Source organism: Somniosus microcephalus, unplaced genomic scaffold (assembly GCF_052327205.1).
Source record: "Somniosus microcephalus isolate GS21.2 unplaced genomic scaffold, FLI_Smic_1.0 unresolved_chr5, whole genome shotgun sequence".
NCBI classification, from domain to species: domain Eukaryota; kingdom Metazoa; phylum Chordata; class Chondrichthyes; order Squaliformes; family Somniosidae; genus Somniosus; species Somniosus microcephalus.
In genome coordinates this window covers 9,179,636-9,194,264 of record NW_028225183.1, presented here as the reverse complement: position 1 = coordinate 9,194,264, position 14,629 = coordinate 9,179,636, and positions in this window count along the sequence as shown.

Below are 14,629 nucleotides of genomic sequence, written 5' to 3'. Positions count from 1 at the left end.
GCCATTCGGCCGGTCGTGCCTGTGCCGGTTCTTTGAAGCAGCTATCCAATTTATTTTCAATCCTCATCTTTTTCCTCAATCGTGCACATTTTTCCTCTTCAAGTTCATGTTCAACAACATTGTGAATGTTCGGATGTAATCTATTCCCTCCATCCTCTCCAGTTGTGTGTTACAGATGTTAAAGATACTCTGTGTGAAACTATTTCTCCACCTTTCCCCTCTAGCTCTTTTGCAAAATAACTTAAATCTGTGACCTGTGTTCACTGACCCACTAGACAAAGGGTCCCATATTGTTCTATCAAAACCCTTCATAATTTTGAATATCTTTATTACATCACCTCTTGGCTTTATCATTCTAGGAACATAGGGACAGCAGGTGGCCCTGTAGCGCATCGAGCCTATTCCGCCGTTCAATGAGTTAATTGCTGTTCTGTGACCTCATAGCCTATGCCTCACATCCCTTAATACCTTTGGTTAACAGAAAACTAACAGTTCCAGATTTAAGAATAACTAGTGATCTAGCATCAACTGCTGTTTGTGTGAGATTTCCACACTTAGACCACCCTTTGCGTGTGGAACTGTATCTGAACTTCACTCCTGAAAGCCCTAACTATATTTTTAGGCTTAGTCCACTAGTCCTAGACTCCCTAATCAGTGGAAATATTTTCTCTATATCTACCCGAACGGCTCCCCTTAATATCTTGAAAACTTGAATCAAATCAGCTGCTAATATTTTAAATTCCTGGGAATACAACTCTACCATATATAGTTTCTCCTGGTGAATTAACCCTTGCCGTTCAGGTATCATTCTAACAAATCTACGCTGAACTCCCTCCAATGCCAATACATCTTCCTAAGTTGTGGTGCCAAACTGTGCACAGGACTCCAGGTGTGGTGTAACCAGGGCTTTGTTTAGCTGTAGCATGACCTCCAAACCCTTGTATTCTAGTCAACTTGAACTAAAGTCCAGCTTTCAATTAACCTTTTTAATTGTTTTAACAAGCTCTACCTGACATTTAAATGGCCTATGTATATGGATACCTAATTTCTTTGGCCCTCCTCTGTTATTAGCTTTTCACAATTTAGGAATTACTCTGATCTAAACATTTAAGGTCCAAAGTGGACGAGGCAGACTTGCTTGTGTTGAGAGCTATTTTTCAGTTTTGTCAATTCATTAATGCTCTTATTATAGCTTTGTAATTTTATAATTCCATCTTCAGTGCTTACAATGCCGCCTTTTCTTATTCAAAGGCGAACAAGCCCAAAGTCTTCAATTGCTCCACATATCTAACGTCCCTCATTGATTGTAGCATCCTTATAATCCTCAGTTTTACCCACTGCAAGTCCTCGACATCCTTCCTGAAGTGTGCGGCACAGAATTTTATACAATACACAAGCTGAGGCCTAAGCAATGATTTATAAATGTTTAGCATGACCTTTTTTGTATTCAATGCTCATGCATACAAAGCCAAGCATCCCAAACGCTTGCTTAACCGCCTTAACTGCTTGCCCTGCAAACCTCAAGGATTTGTGGATATGCAGTTCTAGATCACTCTGCTCTTGCACCTCCTCTAAATAGAACTATTTCTATTGTAAGGCATATGCATGTTGTTCCCCAAAATGTTCAACAGAAAACGGGAGAAGAGGAGAATGTTTGTAGGCAGCGAATTGTTCTGATGTGGTTGCACTGCCTGAAATGGCGGTGGAAACAGGTTGAATTGTAATTTTAAAAGGAATTGGATACATACTTGAAAAGGAAAGATTTGCAGGCCTACGAAGAAGCAGCAGGGGTGTGGGGAGAGGGTTAATTGGGAAGATCTGTGCAGGAGTTGGCAAAGGCAATATGGGCCGAATGGCCTCCTTCTGTGCTGTAACTTTCTATGATATTTACAGATTTCATGTTGTACCGGATTTAATTCAGAACCGCTCAGTAGTGGTCTGATTGCAGAGAATTACACAGAACGTGCAGCACAGAAACAGTCTATTCTACCCCAGTGCTCTCTGCTGGTGTCCGTGGTGCACATTATAATCACCTCTTACGCCCCTGCCCCCCACATCTCACTCCGGTGTGCATCTTGCCTCTACTGAGTGGCAGCAATGCCAGCGCATTCAGACAGTCCACGGGGCAGCGAGTTCACATTCTCATCACTCCCTGTGTGAAGAGGTTCCTCGCAAGTTCTCAGCAAAACCAAAAGACAGGTTGCATTCGATCCCGTACCAACGTGGGAGATATTTCTCAAGCTAGATCGTTTGGTAGCTCGGTGAGCCAATCATCGACACAGAGAGCTGAGGGGATATAGTTGCATCTGTCTATTTGTCTCTTTCTCTCTCTCTCAGGCCCACTTTCCACTTTCTTCTCGTTTTTGGTCGCCCCTCCCATTGCTCTACACTTTCGCTCTCTCATTACCCATTACGTCCCAGTTTTATACACTCACTTTCAACCATTTGAGAGGAGGCCCGGCATTGGGGGAGGCTTGCCTGTGTGGGAGAGGGAGCGGGAGCTCAGAGAAGGCAGAGCGGCCATAAATGAACGCGGCAGTGGAGGCCTGGCACTGGAGTAAGTGCACCTGTGTTGGAGCGGCAGTGGGACCTGAGAGGAAACATTCAAAAGAGCGACGTTAGGGTGAAAGAAGTGACGGTGGCACTAGGGAAGGAGCTGTTTGGTGAGTAGCTGATGAGTCTCTTATTTTGAAGTTTATTTCATTTTTGAGCATCACTTTTTTTTGTTTGTAGCCTTTTAGTCTTTCACTAAGGGACTTGGGTTAATCTAAATACTTTAGTTAATTGATCTAATAACTGGAGGCATGGCGGTGCAGCTTGGTCCCGTGGAGCACCCATCCTGTGCAATGTGGGAAGTCCTGGATACTTCGAGTAGCCTGGGCGACCACGTGTGCAGGAAGTGTCGTCAGCTGCAGAATCTCGAGATTGAGCGCCGCCTGGATTCACGGTGGTGCAGCCACGTGGCTGAGAGTTCCGTGGATAGCACGTTTCTGGAGGTGTTCACCCCACAGCTTAAGAGTGTGCAGGCAGAGAACAAATTGGTGACAGCTCGACAGAAGTGGATTACAAGTCAGGTAGCGCCGGAGTCCCCGGAGTGCATCACGCTCTCCAACCAGTATTCTGTTCTGAGTACTGGTGAGGGCGATGGTTCCTCAGGAGAGTGCAGCCAGAAACAAGTACACGGCACCATAGTTCATGCAGCTGCACAAGTGGGGAGGAAGACGAGTTGAAGAACAATAATGGTAGGGGATTCGACAGCTAGGGGTGCAGATAGGCGTTTCTGTGGTGCAACTGTGACTCCAGGATGGTAGGTTGCCTCCCTGGTGCCAGGGTCTAGGATGACACTGAGCGGCTGTAGGCAACTCTGTGGTGGCAGGGTGAACAGCCAGGTCCTTCTCCGTTTTGGTACCAGTGACCTAGGCAGAGAGAGTGATGAGGTCCTGCAGGCAGAGTTCAGGGAGCTAGGAGAGAGATTTAAAAGCACTCGCTCAAATGTGGCAATTTCCATATTACTCCCGGTTGCCCGTGCTGGTGAATACAGGAATATGGGAATAGATGAATGAATGGCTGGAGAGATGGAGCGGTAGGGAGGGCTTTAGCGTCCTGAGGAATTGGCACCATTTCTGGGGAATGAGGGCCCTGTACAAGCCGGATTGATTAAACCCTAACACTGCCGGGAACAATATTCCCACTGGGAGTTTTGCTCGTGCTTATTGGGGAGGGTTTAAACTAGATTCGCAGGGGGATGGGCACCAGCATATATGAACAGAAAAGATGAAGAAAATGCATACAATTGCATGTGTGTTGGATAGTACTAGAGAAGATAATACTACAGGCGGTAAGAAACCACGTTAGATAGGAGCAGTGTAAGACAGACTCCTAAAAATTCAAAAATGTGTTTAGAATGCATGTGCGTAAATGCACAATGTTTGGTCTATAATGTTGGTGAGCTACAAGCACAATTAGCCGTGTGGCAATATGATGTTGTGGTAAGAACGGAAACGTGGCTTAAAACGGTGAGGACTGTGCACATAGTATTCAAGTGTACAAGGAGTACAGAAAAAATAGGGAAGGAAAAAACGGGGCGGGTGGTAGTGCTGTTTATGGAAGACATTGGCCCAGAAATTCGGCTCTCCACGGGTGAGTACGCACGGGGTACTCACCCATAGGACGAATGGAAGTGCAGGTTTCCTGCTTGCACTGAGCATGCGCGTGAAACCGGCACTTCCGATCCTCTGAACAAAGGAGTTCAGAGGTCGAATGCGCGTGCAGGGGAGGCTGCGCATGTGCTTTGAATTTAGTTTTTTTTTGCAGGTTTTCACGCGAGGTTAATCCTGTAGGATTTACACATTTAAAAAGCAGGCGTAAGGCCTGATTTTTACAAGGTAAGTGGTCAATTAATTAAAATTAAAACATTTTTTCCACAGGTTTATTATTTTTAAATAATTTAGAGCAAGGTAAGTTTATTTTTAGTCCCGTTTTTTTAAAGAAATTTTTTCAAAACTTTAAATTATTGTTTAAAATAGTTACTTAATGTAATTTGTAGTTTATTGAAAAAGTGCGATTTAAAAAAAAAATATTTGAAGGTCTAATGCTATTTTGAGGCCAGTAGTATTCATAAGTTGGCAGGTCTCTCTGTCAATCTTGTGAATGGGCTTTTCACTCCTCCGATTGGCTGCCCATGGCTCACGTGATCCCAGGGGCTGCATCGCACTAACTATGCCCCTGGGACATGCAAGCACAGCGCCGGCAGCTTGGACAGACCCCGGAGCGGAATTCCACGGGGCCCTAGAGCTCAACTGCCGTCACACAAGGTAAGTGCAGGTCGGGGGCTTGCACCCGCGGGAAGCCCCCGAACCGAATTTCTGGGCGATTGTATTTTTGGATGGTGAGAATGTTCTTGAGGGAACAAGGTCAGAATCCATTTGGTTACACTTGAGGAGCAAAATTGTATGATCAAGTTGTTGCGGGTATTCTATAGGCCTCTAAAAAGCGATAGCGAGATAGAGGAGCAAATCTGCAGGGGAATCGCAGAGAGGTGCAAGAGCTGTAGTGTGGTGATATAGGGGGACCTTAATTAGCCAAATATCGATTGCAATAATGCTAGGGTAAAGAGAGAGGAGGGGGATGAATATTTGAAATGTGTTCAGGTGAATTTCCCTAACCAGTGTGTTCTTGGGCCAACAAGAAGGAGGTATTGCTGGATTTGGTGCTGGGGAAGGAGGTGGACCATGTAGACCAATGTTTGTTGGAGAACACTTGGAACGAGTGATCATTGAATCATAAAACTTACATTAGCAATGGAGATCTGCAATGACCAATCTAGAGTGGAACTTTGAAACTGGAACAGGGCTATCTTCAATTGGATGCAAAAGGATCTAGTCAGGGTAACAGAGAACCAAAAACTGACAGGAAAAACAGTAAGGAAACAATTGGTGATTTTTAAGCAGAAGATGTTCCAAGTACAGGCTAGGTAAATTCCAAAAAGAGGGAAGGGTGAGGGAACCAAAGCAAGGGCATCATGGATGATGAGGGAGATAGAAAAGATGCCGAAACATAAAAGACGGTGTCTGATGCATATAAGGAGTTTTCTCCACCAGAGAAGCAGACAAAAATACATGCAGTTCAGAGGCGAAGTGAAGCTGAAAATAAGATTGGCAAAGAGAGAACTGAGAGTTGAATATCGGTTAACTTAAAAAGGAACCCAAACTTTTTTTACCGGCATGTAAATAGTAAGAGTGAAGTAAGAGGCAGGGTGGCGCCTATTATAGACAAAGAATGTGATATGTGCTTAGAGGCGCAGGAAAGATTAGAATACTCAATGAGTACTTTTTATCGGCATTTTATAAGGCAATGGATGCTGACAAAATATCGATAGCAGTGGAAAAGTTAGAAGCAAAGGAAAGGGTGAAAATTGATTGACACAATTTACTAGAATAGCTGGGTATGCTTAGAGTGGATAAATTGCCTGGTGCAGATGGATTGCATCCCAGATTGCTAAGGGAATTTGGGGAATAGATAGCGGAAGGGCTTGCCATAATTTTGCAATCTTCCCTAGATTCAAGGGAGGTGCCTGAGAATTGGAAAGTGACAAAGTGACACCATTGTTCAAGAAAGGATGGAAGGACAATCCTAGTAACTAAAGGTCGGTCAGTTTAACATCAACTGTGGGTGAAGTTTTAGAAGCAATATGCAACGAAAAAATGAATGGGCACTTGGAAAGGTTTAAGCTAATTAAGGAGAGCCAACGCAAAGTTTTAAAATGCAGGTCATGTTTGACTATTCTAATTGAATTTCTGATGAAGTAACAGCGCGGATCAATGATCGGAATGCAACGAATGTTCTATACATGGATTTTAGGAAGGCACTTGTCAAAGTATGACATCGATGGCTGGTTAACAACATTGAGGCTCACGGAAGAGATGGTCAGTGGTAGCTTGGATAAGGAATTGACTTAAGGACAAAAAACAGCGAGTTGCAGTAAATGGCTGTTTTTCAGACTGGAGGATGGTAGACAGTTGTGGTCCTCAAGGATCAGTGCTGGGGCCAATTCGTTTTCTGATGTATATAAATGACCTGGATATTGGAGAACAAAATAGAATTTCGAAATTTGCCGATGAGACCAAACTTGAGGAACATACCAATCGATTTCAACAGGGCATAGAAAGTCTAGCAGAATGTGCAGACAAGTGGCAAATGGATTTAATAAAGAGAAGTGTGGGGTGATGCATTTTTACGGAAGGAACACGTAGAGGCAATATACACTTAATGGCACAGTTTTAAAGGATGTGCTGGGTAAGAGGGACCTGAGAGTTAACGTGCATAGTTCCCTGAAGGTGGCAAGATATATTGCGAGAGTGGTGAGCAAAGCATATGGCATCTAGGGTTTCACAAATAGAGGTATTGAGTCCAAAAGTAGAGAAGTTATGCTGTACCTTTATAAAGCGCTGGTTAGGCCACAACTGGAGTATTGCGTCCAGTTATGGACCGCAGACATTTGTGAAGATGTACAAGGACTCTGGGACTCAGATTTGATGTTTTGACAAGAGGTACGTGGGAGTGTGAGGGAAAGACTTTTCCATGCAACGAGTGGTGAGGACCTGGGACTAGCTGCTGACGGAATTGGTGGTAGTGGTGGCACTCAAAGTTTTAAAGTGGTGTCTGGATAGCCACTTGAGCCAAATAAACTTGCAGGGCTACGGGGTTAGAGTGAGGGAATGGGACTGACTGGATTGCTCTACAGAGAGCCGGCATGGAATCGATGGGCCGAATGGCCTCCTTCTGCGCCGTTAGGACTCTATGTCTCTATCACTCTGTCTCATTACTATTCCGCCCTCGCTCTCTTTTTTCTCCCTCATCCAGTCTCACTGATTCCCTCCAATTCCATTGCTCAATGATTCTCGCGCTGTCCATTTCACTATGTTTCTCTCCCACTCCAAAAATTCATTCCCTGCTTCACATTCTCTTTCTATCGTGCCCTCTCTTTGACGTGTTTTGCGTGTCCCTTTATCTCGTTCATTTTTCCAACGTCTCTCTAGATGCTATCTTTCTCTTTGTCTTACTCTGTCTCCCCCTCTCATTCTGTGCCAGTCTGTCTCTGGCCCTATCTCTCCCACTTTTTCGCTATTTTTTATTTCAATCCAGTGCATAGCATTGCACAGCAGCGCTGTTACTTATAACCACGGGTAGTTTGAAGTGTATAGACCAGATAATGTTGGGTTATACACTTAGAGCAGAAAACACTAAGGGGCAAATCAATAGATGTGTTATTTTGAGGGGCACAGATAGACTAAATAAACAGAAACTGCTTTCAAAAGGAACCATAATTAAGATAATTGGCGAAAGAACCAGGCAGGAAATACAGCAAATTGGTTTACACAGCGACTTGTTATTATCTGGAATGCATTGCCTGAAATGGTGTTGGAAACAGATTCAATATTAAATTCCAAGTGGAATTGGATAAATACCATAAAAAGGCAATACATGCATGGCTATGGGGAAAGAGCAAAGCGTGAGACTAATTGGAAATCTCTTTCAAAGAGCTTTTTGTGGGCCCACTGTTTGAAATGCGAATCCGCTGAGATTAACGGAGATGCCCATCCTTTTTAACCGCATTTTCAACTCGGCTTAATTAGCCAAATTTGTGATTGCAAAGTAAGCATTTCCCTTGTGCCGCTTGTATCCTAGATTATAATTTCGGGCCCAAAATCTGACTTTGGAAGGGGAACCACAGCTGATTTATTTTCAATGGCTCTGACATTTAATTCTCAACATTGCAGCTGTGATTCCAATTCAAAAATATTTCTTTGGCTGTGAACCGTTATGAGTGGTGTTGAATTCCTGAAAGGTGCTAAAATGTGAAAGCATATACTTATTTTTTTCAATCGAATCGCAAATTCCTCTTTTGTGGAATCTCAGTCACCGATGCAAACACTTTACTTCAGCACAGCACAATTGAATTATGTACCTTCTACTGTACATGGAAATCCACAGTACCATATCAAATTGTTCTTTCCATTTATTTAACCACTAATCCGCTAACACTTCCTGTCATATCGTTTGATTAGCCGACTGGGGTGTATGAAGCACGAGAGATGGCCACCATTATCTGCACCATGACTGGAGGTTATCGCAATAAAACCGTCTACTTATATGTAGATGATTGACAGCTGTCCTCTGGTGAATCCGCCACAAAGTACAACATTGGAACAAGCCGCATTACCCAATATGACACGGGGGGCTGTTCCAATGCCGATATAGAATGTCCTTGAGCAGAATGTGGTTATTTCCATAGCTGAGCGAGGCTTTAACGCTGAGTATAGTAGTGAGTGACGGGGGACAGACTTTGTTAATATATCTACTAAATGCACTTGGTATTTTTAACAATCCATGGTTTATTCACTTTAGCAAAATTAAGTGTTTAATATTAGAAGAGTGGAGTAAAACCGAATGGCCTTCGATCTCATAGGACAAAGTTGACAGGATCCCTGTAACAATGGCCCCTAAATTCACCCACTGTGCGTATACTGCCAGCAACAGCATTAGTGAGATATCACGGGTAAAATTTGTATCGGGCGATAGAGCAAAACAGGCGAAAGAAAGAGAATCGGACACCTGTTTTTCTGACTTTCGTTTCCATTTATTTATATCCGGTTCTATTGGGGCGATTTTAACTCTACTTGCTCAGCAGAAACCTGGCCGGTGGGCAGTTACATTGTTTTGGCTCTTTCCAGCTCACAGCTCATGGTGAGACTTGGTGGGTAATTGTGAACAAATCCACCAAGTGGGAAAGAGTTGGTTTCAGGCCGGACTCCCGTTTTACAATCCACCCGATTTTACCCTCCATTGACTTTAGTACAGAGTAAAATCGGGTCGGCTGATCTTTTCACAACTTATCGGAATTTACTTTCATTTGCCTTCGAGGAGAGTAAAATATTCCGGGGTGAAAAGTGGGTGGCGAACCCTGGAGAAGGGCCTCTGCGAGCGGATATTTCTGCTTTTTGGAGAACCTCCGCCCACAGGAAACACTTAGAAATGTTACGCCTGGTAACAGCAGGTGTAAAGTTTGCTTTTACCACCATCAGTGTTGAACAAAGTAAAAAATATAAATTATCACTCATTTAAAATTTTAAAATAATTTTAAAAAAGCTAAGTTCAGTTTTCGCCCCGTAAAAAACTTTAATTACTTTCTTCAAATGTTTTTTATTTCAAATGTTTAATTTATTGAAATTTTAACTCATTTTAAAAACGTGATTTTTAAAAAAAAACATGTTTTATTGTTTCTTTGAGGTGAGCTCCATTGATATCTGTCAAGTGTATGAAGGGAGATTCCCTTCACCTATTTGCGCCCCATGGGCCACGTGATCTCAGGGATGCTTGTGATCTGCATGCGTCCCTTGGATACCTGGGCCCTGCGCAGCTCGAGTTTGGAGGGGTCCAGGAGCGGAGATATACGCGCCTCGGGAGCCCTCACGTAATCTGTAGATTATTCCAGATCGGACGCCTCCACATGCAGGAAGCCTTCAAACTTAAAATAAGGGCCATTATGTGTATCAACTCGAATCGAGACTACCTGCTTCAATGACTGCCTAAGACATTTTATATCCCCTAAATGATTGAACGTCAAAGTTTGGTGCCACAGTGACAGCACGGCGCCAGGGATTTAACTCCACTGCATGTAACGTCAGCTCATAAGATCTCCAGACTGACTGGCCTTGACACATTACAGGTTTCTGTGTCAGAGAACAGAATCTGCGTGCGGAGACTTTCAAAATGATCCTGTTATGCAGGATATTTTATCTAATTACATTGTGGGTTTCCATATCTCTCTGTGCATTGCATTTCAGCAGAACCGGGGCTACATTAGCAGCACTGGGGATTTCAAAGCCACCATTTCCTTGTTCCACTCATATCCCAGAGTAAAATCTCGGGCCTGAGAACAGACTTTGGAAAGAGAACTCTAGCTGATTTAGGTTGTTTGGCTCCGCCATTTGATTTCCTACATTACAACATAGACTACACATCAAAAGTACTACATTGTCTGTAAAGTGCTTTGGGATGTCCCGAGGTCATGAAAGGCGCTATAGAAATGCAAGTATTTTTTTTCTTCGTAAACAAATCGGAATTCAGCGTTTGTGAAATCTCTGTATTCGATGTGAAACTGCGCTTCAACACCGCACAATCACCATTGGCTTCCCAACTTTGCACTGCATATGAAAATCCGCAGATCAATTTCTCATTGTACTTTCTTTTTATTTTACCTCAGATCCGCTAAAACTGCCAGTGATGTTTCTTGATCAACCAACTGGGGTGTACGTAGTAGGAGAGACGGTCACCATTACCTGCACCATGATCGAAGATTATCACGATAAAACCTTCTACTTTTACAAAGTTAATCAATCGTTGTACACTGCACAAATCGTCACCAAGGAAAACATTAGAACTTTACAGGTTACCAGTAAAGATCAAAGAGTGCGGTACCAGTGCCGATATTTAACCTCCGTCAACAGAAGGTGGTTAGAATGTCATTGCAGTGATTCTGTGACGATCTCTGTAGCAGGTGAGTGACACGGAGCAGAGATTTTCTATATGTATTTTCAAGCTCTTGATATTTCTATGAAATAATGCTTGAATCACTGTAACAAAATGATTGGTTTAATATTAGGAGAGAGGAAGATAACCGAACGGTTTTGTTCCTATTGCTCACCTCTAGACAGGAGCCCTGTAACACTTGGATCATTATTCACCTGCTGTCAATCTATTACCGGCAAAGGACATTACTGGAGATAAGGGGGTGTAAATCATCACGGTCGGTAGCCAAAACTGGCTAAAGTGAATCGGCCTCCCGTTTCGCACCCGCCCGATTTTTGATTCCATTGTAGGCAATGGGAGCTCAAATCCGGCGATGAATAAAACGGGCTATCGATGTGTCATCGCCTGTTTTAGGCTACTGTACAAAATGAATTTATGCTCCATTCCGTCAGAATTTTGTGAATTTAACACCAACAAAAAACATGAGCTCACAGCCCGCGGAGGGTGACTTTATCCACATCATCCAGGCGGGAAAGAGGCGAATAGGGATCGGCCTCCCGTTCCAACCATCCCCAATTATATCCTCCATTGACTTGAACGGAGTATAATGTGGTGCTGGTGCTAGATTACAATTGCCACTGAAACTCATTCCTGTGGGAATGCTGTGTTGTGGAGCTGAGAGACCCGATAATTTGCGATCTGAAGACCAGACATTCTGACAGGGGGACTGCAGGCTGTCTGTTATCACAAAATCTATGTCCCTGATTACCAATTTTACTCCCTAAATATCTGGAACTATCACAGCGAAACGGTTAATATGAAATAGATTCACCTGGCCGGAGTTTTAACACCACTGAGAGTATATTCACCTCACCAGGCACCGCCAGACTGGCCTGCCTTGTCAGATTACAGATTAACAGTCAGATAACCGAAACTGCAGAACGGAAAGTCATCCTGATACGTGAAACATTTATTCTTAAGTGCATTTAGGTTTCCATATACCTCAATGGATTGCATTTTGACTGCCCCTCGCAAACCTGCGACCTCCATCATCAGAAAGGATGCTGGCAGTAGTTGCATGGGAACAGCATCATCTCCCAGTTCCAACTTCAAGACACACACTATCCTGACTTGGAAATATATCTGGCGATCCTTCATCGTCGCTGGGTCAAAGTACTGGAAGTCTGTACTGAACAGCATTGTGGGAGCACAGAAAGGTTCAAGAAGATGGCCGACCACCATCTTCTCAATGGCAACTACGGTTGGCAACTACATGCCTGCCTTTCCAACGACGCACACATCCTAGAGCCCAGCAACACTGAATTCCATTACGGGAAATGCAAATCCCGACGGTTTATGGGAGTTTATCACTGCTTTTAATCAGGTTATGGCTCGACTAAATTAGCATTAATGTGAATTTCAAACAAACAACATCCACTTCTTCTCCTGATATCACAGATGGATATGTCAGTGATAAGAACAGGTTTTGGAACTAGATCTCCAGCTGGTATATTTTCTGTCCCAGTTCTGTTTTGCACCATCAATTTCCTTTTTGAAGAAACGCAATCGCCGATGCAACCATAGAAACATAGAAACATAGAAGATAGGAACAGGAGTAGGCCATTCGGCCCGTCGAGCCTGCTCCACCATTCAATGAGATCATGGCTGATCATCCGAATTCAGTACCCTGTCCCTGCCTTCTCCCCATATCCCTTGATCCCTTTAGCCTCAAGAAATATATCCAACACTTTCTTGAATATATTTAATGAGCTGGCCTCCACCGCCTTCTTTGGCAGAGAATTCCACAGGTTCACCACTCTCTGGGTGAAGAACTTCCTCCTCATTTCAGTCCAAAATGGCTTCCCTCTTATCCTTAGACTATGACCCCTGGTTCTGGACTCCCCGGCCATCAGAAACATTCTTCCTGCATCTAGTCTGTCCAGACCTGACAGAATTTTATAGGATTCCATGAGATCCCCTCTCAATCATCTAAACTCCAGTGAGTATAAGCCCAATCGACACAATCTCTCCTAATACGTCATTCCTGCCATCCCAGGTATAATCCTGGTGAATCTTCGCTGCACTCCCTCCATGGCAAGAACGTCCTTCCTCAGGTTAGGTGAACAAAACTGCACACAATACTTAAGGTGTGGTCTCACCAAGGCCCTGTACAACTGTAGCAAGAAATCCTTGTTCCTGTATTCGAACCCTCTTGCTACGAAGGCCAGCATACCATTTGCCTTCGTAACCGCCTGCTGCACCTGCATGCTTACCTTCAGCAACCGGTGCACAAGAACACCGAGGTCTCTTTGCACTTCCCCTTCTCCCAATCTATTGCCATTCAAATAATAATCTGCCTTCCTGTTTTTGCCAGCAACGTGGATAACCTCACATTTATCCACATTAAAGTGCATTTGCCATGTTTCTGCCCAATCACCCAACCTGTCCAAATCGTACTGAAGTATCGCGACATCCTCCTCACAGCTTACCCTCCCACCCAGCTTTGTGCCGTCTGCAAATTTGGAGATATTACATCCAATTCCCTCGTCCAGATCATTAATATATATTGTGAACAGCTGGCGTCTTAGGACCGATTCTTGCGGTACCCCACTAGTCACTGCCTGCCACTCGGAAAACGACCCGTTTATTCCAACTCTTTGCTTTCTGTCCGCCAACCAGTTCTCTATCCAAGTCAATACCTTGCCCCCAATCCCATGTGCCTTAATTTTGCACGCTAATCTCTTATGTGGGACCTTATCGAAAGCCTTCTTAAAGTCGAAAAACATCACGTCCACTGGTTCTCCCTTATCTATTTTAGCAGTTACATCCTCAAAAAATTCCAGTACATTAGTCAAGCATGATTTACCTTTTGTAAATCCATGTTGACTTTGTCCGATCCTGTCGCTGCTTTCGAAGTGCTCTGCTATTATATCTTTTATAATAGACTCTATCATTTTCCGCACTACCGATGTCAGGCTTACCGGTCTATAATACCCCGCTTTTTCTCTACCACCTTTTTTGAATAGTTGGGTAACATTAGCTACCCTCCAATCCATGGGTACCGTTCCAGAGCCTATCGCGTTCTGGAAGATGACCAGCAATGCATCTATTATCTCTAGGTCCACTTCCTTAAGTACCCTGGGATGTAGACCATCAGGCCCTGGGGATTTATCGGCCTTCAGTCCCATCAATTTTCCTAACACCATTTACCTACAAATACTGATTTCTTTCAGTTCCTCCCTTTCATCAGACCCTATGTTCCCCGGCATCTCTGGGAGGTTATTTGTGTCCTCCTTTGTGAAGACAGAACTAAAGTATGCATTTAGTTGGTCTGCCATTTCCTTGTTTCCCATTATAAATTCCCCTGATTTTGATTGTAAGGGACCTACGCTTGACTTCACTTCTGTTGAGCTCCTCACTATCGTTATTGAGTTAGCAAAATTTAATGGCACAAGAAAATGCAGAACTCCATCTCTGTTCCTTCTATTTATTTTACCACAGACCCGCTAACTCCGCCCGTGATATCAATGATCAACCGACTGGGGTGTACTCAGAGGGAGAGACGGCCACCATTACCTACAAATTAGACAGATGGAAT